The sequence below is a fragment of the Ziziphus jujuba genome, chromosome 11 (assembly GCF_031755915.1).
Source record: "Ziziphus jujuba cultivar Dongzao chromosome 11, ASM3175591v1".
NCBI classification, from domain to species: Eukaryota; Viridiplantae; Streptophyta; class Magnoliopsida; order Rosales; family Rhamnaceae; genus Ziziphus; species Ziziphus jujuba.
Genome location: NC_083389.1, coordinates 16,539,095 through 16,548,700, shown reverse-complemented (window position 1 = coordinate 16,548,700; position 9,606 = coordinate 16,539,095). Strand labels below are relative to the sequence as shown.

At 39.2% G+C, this 9,606-nt stretch overlaps 1 pseudogene; it reads right to left on the bottom strand.

Moving 5' to 3' along the window:
- Window positions 1-4,203: 4,203 nt before the first annotated feature.
- Window positions 4,204-7,642, bottom strand: LOC125419540 (receptor-like protein kinase 5; annotated as a pseudogene).
- Window positions 7,643-9,606: the final 1,964 nt, after the last annotated feature.

The following is a 9,606-nucleotide window of genomic DNA, read 5'->3' as shown; positions in this document are numbered from 1 at the left end:
CCGCTATACGAACCTTCGAATGATCTGCGCCTTGCGGATCTGTGTATCTCCTCCTGTCTCTCTAGCTCGAGCGCTGCATCCCTGGCGGACTGATAGGTGGGATGTACTGATCCAGAAAGGGTGTAGCTGATGCTCTCTTTCAATCCGTCTATGAACCTCACCTTCTTCGTGTGATCGTCGGGAATTAGGTGCATGTAGAATTCTGATAGTTCTCGGAATCTCCTCTCGTACTCTGTCACTGTCATGTTCCCCTGTCGTAGTTCTTCGAACTCTCTCCTTCTTGCTTCACGGTAGGCAGGAGGACAAACTCAGTAGAGAAGGCCATCTTGAACTGATCCCACGTATGCCTTGCACGAACAACTGGGCTAACTTCTCGGGTGAAAAACGTTCTCGTACCGGTAGGAAGTGTGCCGACTTGGTGAGACGATCAATGATTACCCAAATGCCGTCGTACCTTCTAGGTGTGGAAGGAAGCTTGAATACGAAGTCCATGTTGAGTTCTTCCCACTTCCACACGGGAATCGGTAAAGGTTGGAGTAGTCCCGAAGGCTTCTGTCTTTCTGCTTTCACTTGTTGACAAATCAAACACTTTGATACGAAGTCTGCCACTTCTCTCTTCATACCAATCCACCAATAATACTTAACAAGCGTCCGGTACATCTTGGTACTCCCAGGATGCATCGCATACATCGAGCTGTGCGCCTCCTCTAAAATCTCCTTCTTGAATCCTGGAATATCCGGAACACAAAGTCGTCCTTTATACACGAGGGCTCCATCCCTCCTTATGGAAAATTCCGGATCAAGACCTTCTTGTACCTTGCCCTTAATTGTCCTCAACTTAGGATCTTCCATTTGGGTCTCTACTATACGATCCACCAACACCGGTCGTACCCGGAAGCTAGCCATGAGAACTCCTGAAGCATGCATCCTTAAACCAACAACCAACTCTCGTAACTCGATCAGCAATCCAAAAGGTAAGATTAGAACTTAAGTCTAATTTCCTCAAATACTGGTATCACCAAGTTAAGGTTGAGATTAATTCACTTGTCTTCGATTACCCTCCTAGTACTTACAATTATAAAACCCTTGCTCCTCATTGATTAACCAATAGTCTTAACCTCGACAAACATCAATCTTTCTTTTAACTAAATTCATCAAGGTCATGAATAAAATTCTCAACATCCAAATACCATTCTTGAAAACCCTAAGTTTCCCCCATTTCAAATAGATTCCATGAATCCACACCTCAAGCAATAAGAAATTTAAATCTTAATTCTAGCATCACCACCAATACTATGAACAAATCACTAGATCCTTAACCCAATAAAGTATTCCACACTTCTTAAATTCTAACTCCGTCCCAAAAATCATACTCCTTATCATTGTAAATTATCACCAACAATATCAACCACCTTGAATCGATGAAGCACCATCAATACGAACCTTAAATCTCCAAGGAAATAAGATATCAAGATCTTAGCTTCTAGAATGAAAAATAACCATGCTTAAACATCCAACCATGCCTAAGGAATCATCCTCATCTCATTAACCTCATCAACCACCAAGTAGAACTTTAGTCGCTATCCGGAGCTTGCTTGATTCTCTAAACGCTGTCGTACCTTCTCTTTGTGAATGATAGTTTAAGCACGAAATCCATGTTTACATCTCCCTACTTTTACTTATCGGTGACCTAAGTACCTTTATTCGGATCTTGCAACTTCCTTTATCGTGCCAAACCACCATGTCATCCAGTGAGCATTCCATACGTCTTGGTACCCTTGGGGTGTATCGCATACTTTGAATCGCGTACTTCCTTTAAGATCTCCTTTTTGAACTCAACGCTACCCTGCTTTGGATTCTCGACTGGCGATACTTAACCCTTAAGTCGCTCTTGGAAAAACCATAACATAAAACAAATAATAAAATATATTTTTCAAATATACCTAACTTGCATAGGCAATTGTTAAAACTCCACATTGAAAATCATATCTTAAAATCCATAGCATAAAATAAAATATGCACGCTTGTAATGGAGGTACGTACGACACCTTCTACATGCTACGTAATCCATGATTCCAACTGTCGCCGACACTCTGCTACCAATACAAACCAGGGTGGTTGCCTATATTGGCCGTCCAATTCCCCGGGCTCGTAGGCAACATGATCATGGGGCTAGCTCTACATGGACCACATTGGTTCGCCGCCTCCATATGGTGCAGTATAATATCAACAATATAACATACAGATACATGTACGAGCACAAACCAAAAATACTTGAATAAAACACCTTTAATTTCAAATACCACTTTGAAAAGCATTTAAATTTTGATAATCGATCGGGAAAATATTTTGACGCCTTGAAATCGATCGACACACATCCTTAGGCAATCATCCTTCTTCTCCATGAACGAAACGGATACCATTCACGATGATAAGCTTGACCTTCAAAAAGAAAAGGCATCCTCGACCATCGACTAGGCCATAGGAATTTCCCGTTAGGCTAGATGATCCTAATTGACACCCTCGAAGATTAGAGTTATTCAAACTCGGGCAACGAATTTACTTCGAGACAAACAGAAAGAACGCTTTCACACGGGTAAAACGAGAGACTAGACATGGATGGGACACACAACAATGCACAGTCCCTTCGGAATACTAGAACCTAGAGCTCTGATACCAACTGTCAGGACCCGTCCAGAATTCCTCCCCGGAACCCTAGACAAGCCCTGATCCCAGGGAAATACCACCGAACCTTCCAACGGAAAATCCGGCAGCACCTCCCCTAAGGGATTTACTTACCATAAATTTACCTGCACTGAAAACACACTTCAAAAATATCCCCTTATTCCTCCTACAATACGACAAATTGGTTCCACAATTTTCAGCACTTCGAAATAAATACAGTAATCCAGTGCATAATAAATACAACAAGAATGAAAGAAATAGTACAACTGCAATAAAGACGAACAGGGTACTTCACGAAGTAAAACAGCGATGAAGATCAAGTCGGAAAAACGTGAAAATGACCGGCGGCCGGCGGGTCCTCTCTCTCTCTTTCTCTCTCCTCTCTCTCTTTCTCTCTCTTCTCTCTCTTTCTCTCTCTTCCCCGAGAGTTTTTCAAAATTAAAACCCTGTGTGACACTGTTCATGCCACGTGGACCACTCAGAAGCTGACACGTGGCATTTCACTGTTCACGACCCAAAAACATTAAAATAATACGGTATCCGGTAAACTTCAAACGTTCATAACTTTTTAACCGGATGTCCGTTTTGAGCGTGCCGCTAGTCTGTGAACTCGTATCGACGAGCACTTCACAACCATGCATGAGTCAAAGCTCAATTCCCCATAAACAAAAAGTCAACTCCGGCACCCCTTGGACAGTTTGGACCGCAACTTGTTTCGTCCATAACTTCCAAACCGTAGCTCCATTTTCGACGTGCTACCAGTCTACGAACTCGTGGCATCGTGCACTTCGCCACGGTACCCTAGTCAACTCAAAATTCTCACCGAGTCAAAAAGTCAACTTTTGACCCCTTTGGTCAACGGTCAACAGTCAACCTCGGTCAACGTGCACGGATTCCGGTGCGATTTGGGACGGGGTGTTACATGTAGTGCTATGAAATTTTGTCATCAATTTTTCCGAGTATTTGGCCCAAAAGTATAAACCAACAAAAAAACAAAATTTATGAACTTTTTCCAAACATGGCTTACCTTTTAGGGCCCTCCTTCAGCATGTACGATACCATTATTTTGGTATAATGGTGAATGTCCAGATCTAATAAATGTGAGGGACCAAATATGCAGTCAAGAGTGGGCTGCAGGGCTCAAGCTTTACATGCCTTAGCCTGTGATTCTCTGCTTATTTTGTTTATAATTTTGGCATTATGTTGGTATAAAGCGTATAAGATCATTTTCTCCTGAATTATGGAACAAAATGGGAGATGTTAAACTGTTTATTGAGCAGTCACTTTTGGTGAATCATTCTCTGTTACTTTCTATAATCTGTGCATTTATTTCAAAGCGAGGAAGATATACCATGTACCTCACTGGACAATTGAGTGAGAACAATGATCCATTGATACAGACCCCATTGCTGAAAAGTGTGAAATGTGAAATGTAAATGATTGTTCATTCTTTCCCTTTATTTTTTTTCTTTGTGGTCACTAGCATAAATTGAACATGTGGCATAGATAGTTCTTTTTTTAAGTTCAAAACTTTGGAATTATTATTAATGATGATCACTAATATAGTCCTTATTTTTGCTTAAACAAAATTGGTTAACTCTCTAAGTACTACTTTGTACAAGGTAACATAGTTGGTAAGACTTGACGTACAAGCTATGGTTCAATCAGCTTAAAGAGCACTTTCAGACATCCTTATTGTTCGAAATAGCGAGGTGTGCCATTGTCGGACACCCCCTTCCTAGCCTTTCTTTTAAAGAAAAATAAGAACAAAAAACATAATTATCATACAATGGTAACCAAACTACTATGGTTGTCCTCTTCCAAATCTCTCTCACGCTTAGAGTTCCTGAGGAGAGGAGCAAAATCATATTCATTCCAAACAATCTTTTGGCCATAAGCAAGTTGGTTGCCACATCTAAGCAAAATGTGAACAACCTCCTTCATGGAAGGCCTAGTAGAAGGCAATGTCCCAGTACAGATTATCCCAAGTTTGAAGACACTGCACATTTCTTCCAAGTAACGAGGTTCCTTGACCTCTTCATCCAAGGCTTCAACTATGTCGTTGCCTTCTTGAACATGACGCCATGCCCATTTTGCAAGGGACGTATGTTCATCACCTTGATTAGCTTGTTTTCCAGTTGCCAATTCAAGGAGGACAACCCCGAAACTGTAAACATCAATTTTCTCATTCACTCGCGTTGATTGAACATATTCTGCAATTAAAGATATGGAAACATGAATATTTTCACGACCTTTGATGGAAAAAGTAAATGAGTAAAGGATAAGGAGAGTTTTTGTAGGGGATTCAGTTTACCTGGAGCCATGTAGCCAAAAGAACCAGCCACAGTTGACATTGTAGCAGGTTCACCTTGCCTGATCAACAACTTGGCTAGACCAAAATCAGCTATTTTCGCATTGAAGTCAGAATCCAGCAAAATGTTGCTCAATTTTATGTCTCGATGAACAATAGGTGGCACGCAATCATGGTGCATATAGCAGAGTCCTTGTGCAGGCCCTATGGCAATTTGCATTCTCTTAGGCTAGTCTAGAACAACATTTATGACAGTACCAAAACCTGCTGAAATGGCGGGTGGCCCGTTTTTGCTGTGCAGCCATCGATCCAGGCTCCGGTTTTCAAGATACTCGTAGACCAGAAGCTTTGAGTTCTCACTGGAAAGACAACACATCAGCTTCACTACATTAGAATGTCTAATTGAACTCAGAATTTTGACCTCTGCAGTAAATTCCTTTTCAAGTCTCTCATCTAACTCCCTTTTGTTCCATATTTTTTTAACTGAAACAACATCGCCAATACGATTCATAGCAACTCGATAAACTTTACCTGAGCCTCCACTTCCAATCAGGTTGCTTTCGTCAGTCCTGACCGGATTTTTGATTCTGTGAAATTCAACCTCTGGAATGAGGTAATCTTCCATTTTGAACCCAAACCATGTTTTTTCTTGTAGCCTTTGATCACAAAAATTAATATGCAAGAAGCCAACAAAATTAGTGCTACCACTGATGTCACGATCAGAGCAAGAGATTGGGTAGAAATTTTGTTGGACTTTGCGGGATTAAAATTGCAGTTCCTAAGATTTACCAATCCACTACCTGCACATAGACCTGGATTGTTCAAGAAGTTGTTGCTATATGCAGAGTTCTTGAGTTCACTTGGGATTACCCCACTTAGGTGATTAGAAGAAAGATTGAGAATAAGGAGTCTCAAATGGCCAAATTCAGATGGAATTTGACCAGAAAATTGGTTTTCTGACAGGTCTAAATCTGTAAGGCTTGGTAAGGAACCAAATTTCTTTGGAAGTGGTCCAGAGAGTTGGTTTTGAGCAAGATTAAGAGTATTTAAGGACTTCCATGATACTATATCTGATGGAAGGGAGCCTGTAAGCTTGTTGTGATGAAGAAAAAGAGTTGTTAGACCAGAAAGAGTAATTAATTCTTGAGGAATAGAACCTGTCAAGAGGTTATTGTTGGCCTTAAACACCACCAAACTCTTCCAGGATGACACTTCAACAGGAATCTTTCTTGAAAACTTGTTGTCATTAATTTCGAGCCGAGAAAGCTTCAAGGACAGCTTCTCTGGAAGCTCCCTGGTAAAAGAGTTGTTGCTCAATGTGAAGGTAGAGATATTCGTTGATGTCCACAAGCCACTAGGAATATTCCCAGAAAGCCTGTTATTCTTTACACTTACTATTAACAAAGCACTGCAATTCCCGAGTGATTCTGGCAATTCACCGGTGAGATCATTATCAAAAGCCACAACTCCTATCAAGTTACCCCCATAACACAAATTTTCAGGTAATTTTCCAGTAAGCCTATTCATAGCTACCTGGAATTCTCTGAGCGATGGATACCTACCAAAGTCTGGAGGCAGAGTGCCTGACAGATCATTGTCAAACAATCTGAGATCCATAAGCGATGGTAGACGGCCAACGCTCTCTGGAATATCACTAGAGAACCGATTCGTAAACAAACTCAGACTAGTCAACTGGGTTAGGTTTCCAAATTCTTCTGGTATTGGCCCTGTTAAGTTGTTCTCTGAGAGATCAAGCACGCCCAAGTTTATAGCTTCAACCACCTGAGGAATCTCCCTAGACAGTTTGTTGTCGTAAAGATAAAGAATACTTAAATTCTTCAACATAAATAAACTGCTTGGAATTTTTCCACTCAAGCCATTTGTTGATAGATCCACTTGTTCCAATGACACCATATCTCCAATATTTTCTGGGATTTCCCCGATCATGTTCGACCGTGGAATCCATAAGTACTTCAACTTCTTCAATTGTGTGTAGTTGGAAGGAATACTTGATGGCTTAAAGTTTGACATGTAGCCTAATCCCAACATTAGAAGATTAGACAAGTTACCTATTTCTGGAGGGAAAGAACCCTTGAACAAGTTGTTGGTAAGCATCAGGTATGTAAGCCGTTGCATCCGCCCGATGGTTGGTGGAATTTCACCGGAAAAGTTGTTACTGCTGAGGTCGAGATAGGTAAGCTTATCAAGGCGGTATATGTCACTGGGAACGATGCCAATGAAATAGTTCAGAGAAAGGTCTAACTGCTCAAGCTTTGAACAGTTGTAGATAGCTCTGGGGAACTCACCAGTAATGGAATTGTTCCCAAGTACAAGTGTTGTGAGGTTCTTGAGGTCACAAATGAAAGGTGGAAACTTCCCCGTGATGTTGAAAGTAAACAGTGACAGAGCAGTGACTGAGCCATCAGTGCAGTTTATCCATGTCCAAGAACAGTGAGGAGAATTTGATGCTGTACTCCATTGACTCGGTAATAGTGGGTTTCCCCAGTATTGCTTTATCCTCAGCAAGACTGCTTGTTCTTCATCTTGGAGTGACTGTGAGTCTGCATGGCCAAGAAATATAACAAGGAAAAGAAGGGCGTAAAGTGGGAGTTGTAGACATATTTGGGCTGTGGTTGTCTTAGCCATTTGGAAAAGAGTCTGGGAAAATTTCCTCGGTTTCGGTGTTGTTTATTGAGGATGAACGTTTTTAGAGGATGGCTATTTGACTTGAAGGTCAACTCCCAAATAAATTAATTTCCACCAATCGTGCGTTATTTTAGTCTACTTAGACTTCAGAGATTCCTATTCTGTGGTTCAAAAACATTGGTTAGACTGATGTAGAAGCCACGCTACCAGTACTTCCAAAAATTGTTAAAGACAATTTACTCCAACTAATTATCGTTAGAACCACTTCTTGGGGCTAAGTCACATCTTTGGAACCCACACTACGCGAAAATTGATATCTAGCGACACTCATTTAGCGACGCTACAAAACAAATACGTCTAAAAAAACAAAACCGCGACTCTGAGGTTAATGCGTCAGTAAAAATTCAATAAATATACGACGTACTATATAGATTGTGTGTCACCTGTTCTCTCCTCCTATTTTTTTATAGTTCTTTTAATTAATCAAATTTTCATTCAAATACAAATAACTCATAAAAATATTAGAGCAACATAACTGAGGTTTATTTTTTTTTCTTTTTTGTTATACGTGTAACAGGCAACGCACCAGTAAGATTGTGCGTCGCCTGTTCTCTCTTCACCTTTTCTTTTTTTAGATCTTTTAATCAATTTAATTTTATTTTAATAATACCAGTGCGTCGCGTGTTCTCTCTTCACCTTTTCTTTTTTTTAGATCTTTTAATCAATTTAATTTTATTTTAATAATAACAATCAATAAAAATATTAGTGCACCAAAACTGAGGTTTTTTTTATTTTTTATTTTTTTATTTTTTTATATTTAGTTAATAGGCGATGCACCAATAAGATTGTGTGTCACTTGCTGTCTCCTCATTTTTTTTTTGATTTTTTAATAAAATCAAAATAGGACCATAACAAGAATTGAACCCAGAACTTCCTACACTCTCAAGAAATCACTACACCACCAGGTCAAATGACTTGTATGTACTAATGCAACAAAAACTGCTTAATATAGTGTTAGGCGACGAATTACTTAAAGAATGTGTCGCCAAATAGATAAACAGGCGAGGCATTCTTCAACAAATGAGTCGCCTATTCTTTTTTTTTTTTCAATTTTTTTGTTTAAACATTTAAAAATAAATAAAATCAAAATAGGACCATAAAAAGAATTGAACCAAAGACCTCCTACACTCTCAAGAAATCACCACACCACAAGATCAAATAACTTATATGTATTGATACAGCAAAAACTGGTTAATATAATGTCAGGCGACACATTTTGTTAGGAATGCGTTGCCAAATAAATGAACAGGCAACGCATTATTCAACAAATGCGTCGCCTGTTCTTTTTCTTTTTTCAAATTTTTTGTTTAAACATTTAAAAAAAAATAAAATCAAAATAGAGCCATAACAAGAATTGAACCCAAGACCTCCTACACTCTCAACAAATCACCAAACCACCAGGCCAAATGACTTATATGTATTGATACAGCAAAAATTGGTTAATATAGTGTTAGGCGATGCATTATTTAAACAATGCATCGCCAAATACATGAACAGGCCATTCTTCAACAAATGCGTCGCCTGTTCTTTTTTTTTTTTTTCAATTTTTTTGTTTAAACATTTGAACAGGCCATTCTTCAACAAATGCGTCGCCTGTTCTTTTTTTTTTTTCAATTTTTTTGTTTAAACATTTAAAAATAAATAAAATCAAAATAGGGCCATAACAATAATTGAATCTAAGACCTCTTACACTCTCAAGAAATCACCACATCAACAGGCCAAATGACTTATATGTATTGATACAGCAAAAAATGGTTAATATAGTGTTAGGCGACGTATTATTTAAACAATGCGTCGCCAAATAGATGAACAGGCGACGCATTCTTCAACAAATGCGTCGCCTGTTCTTTTTTTTTTTTTTCAAGTTTTTTGTTTAAACATTTATAAAAAAATAAAAACAAAAT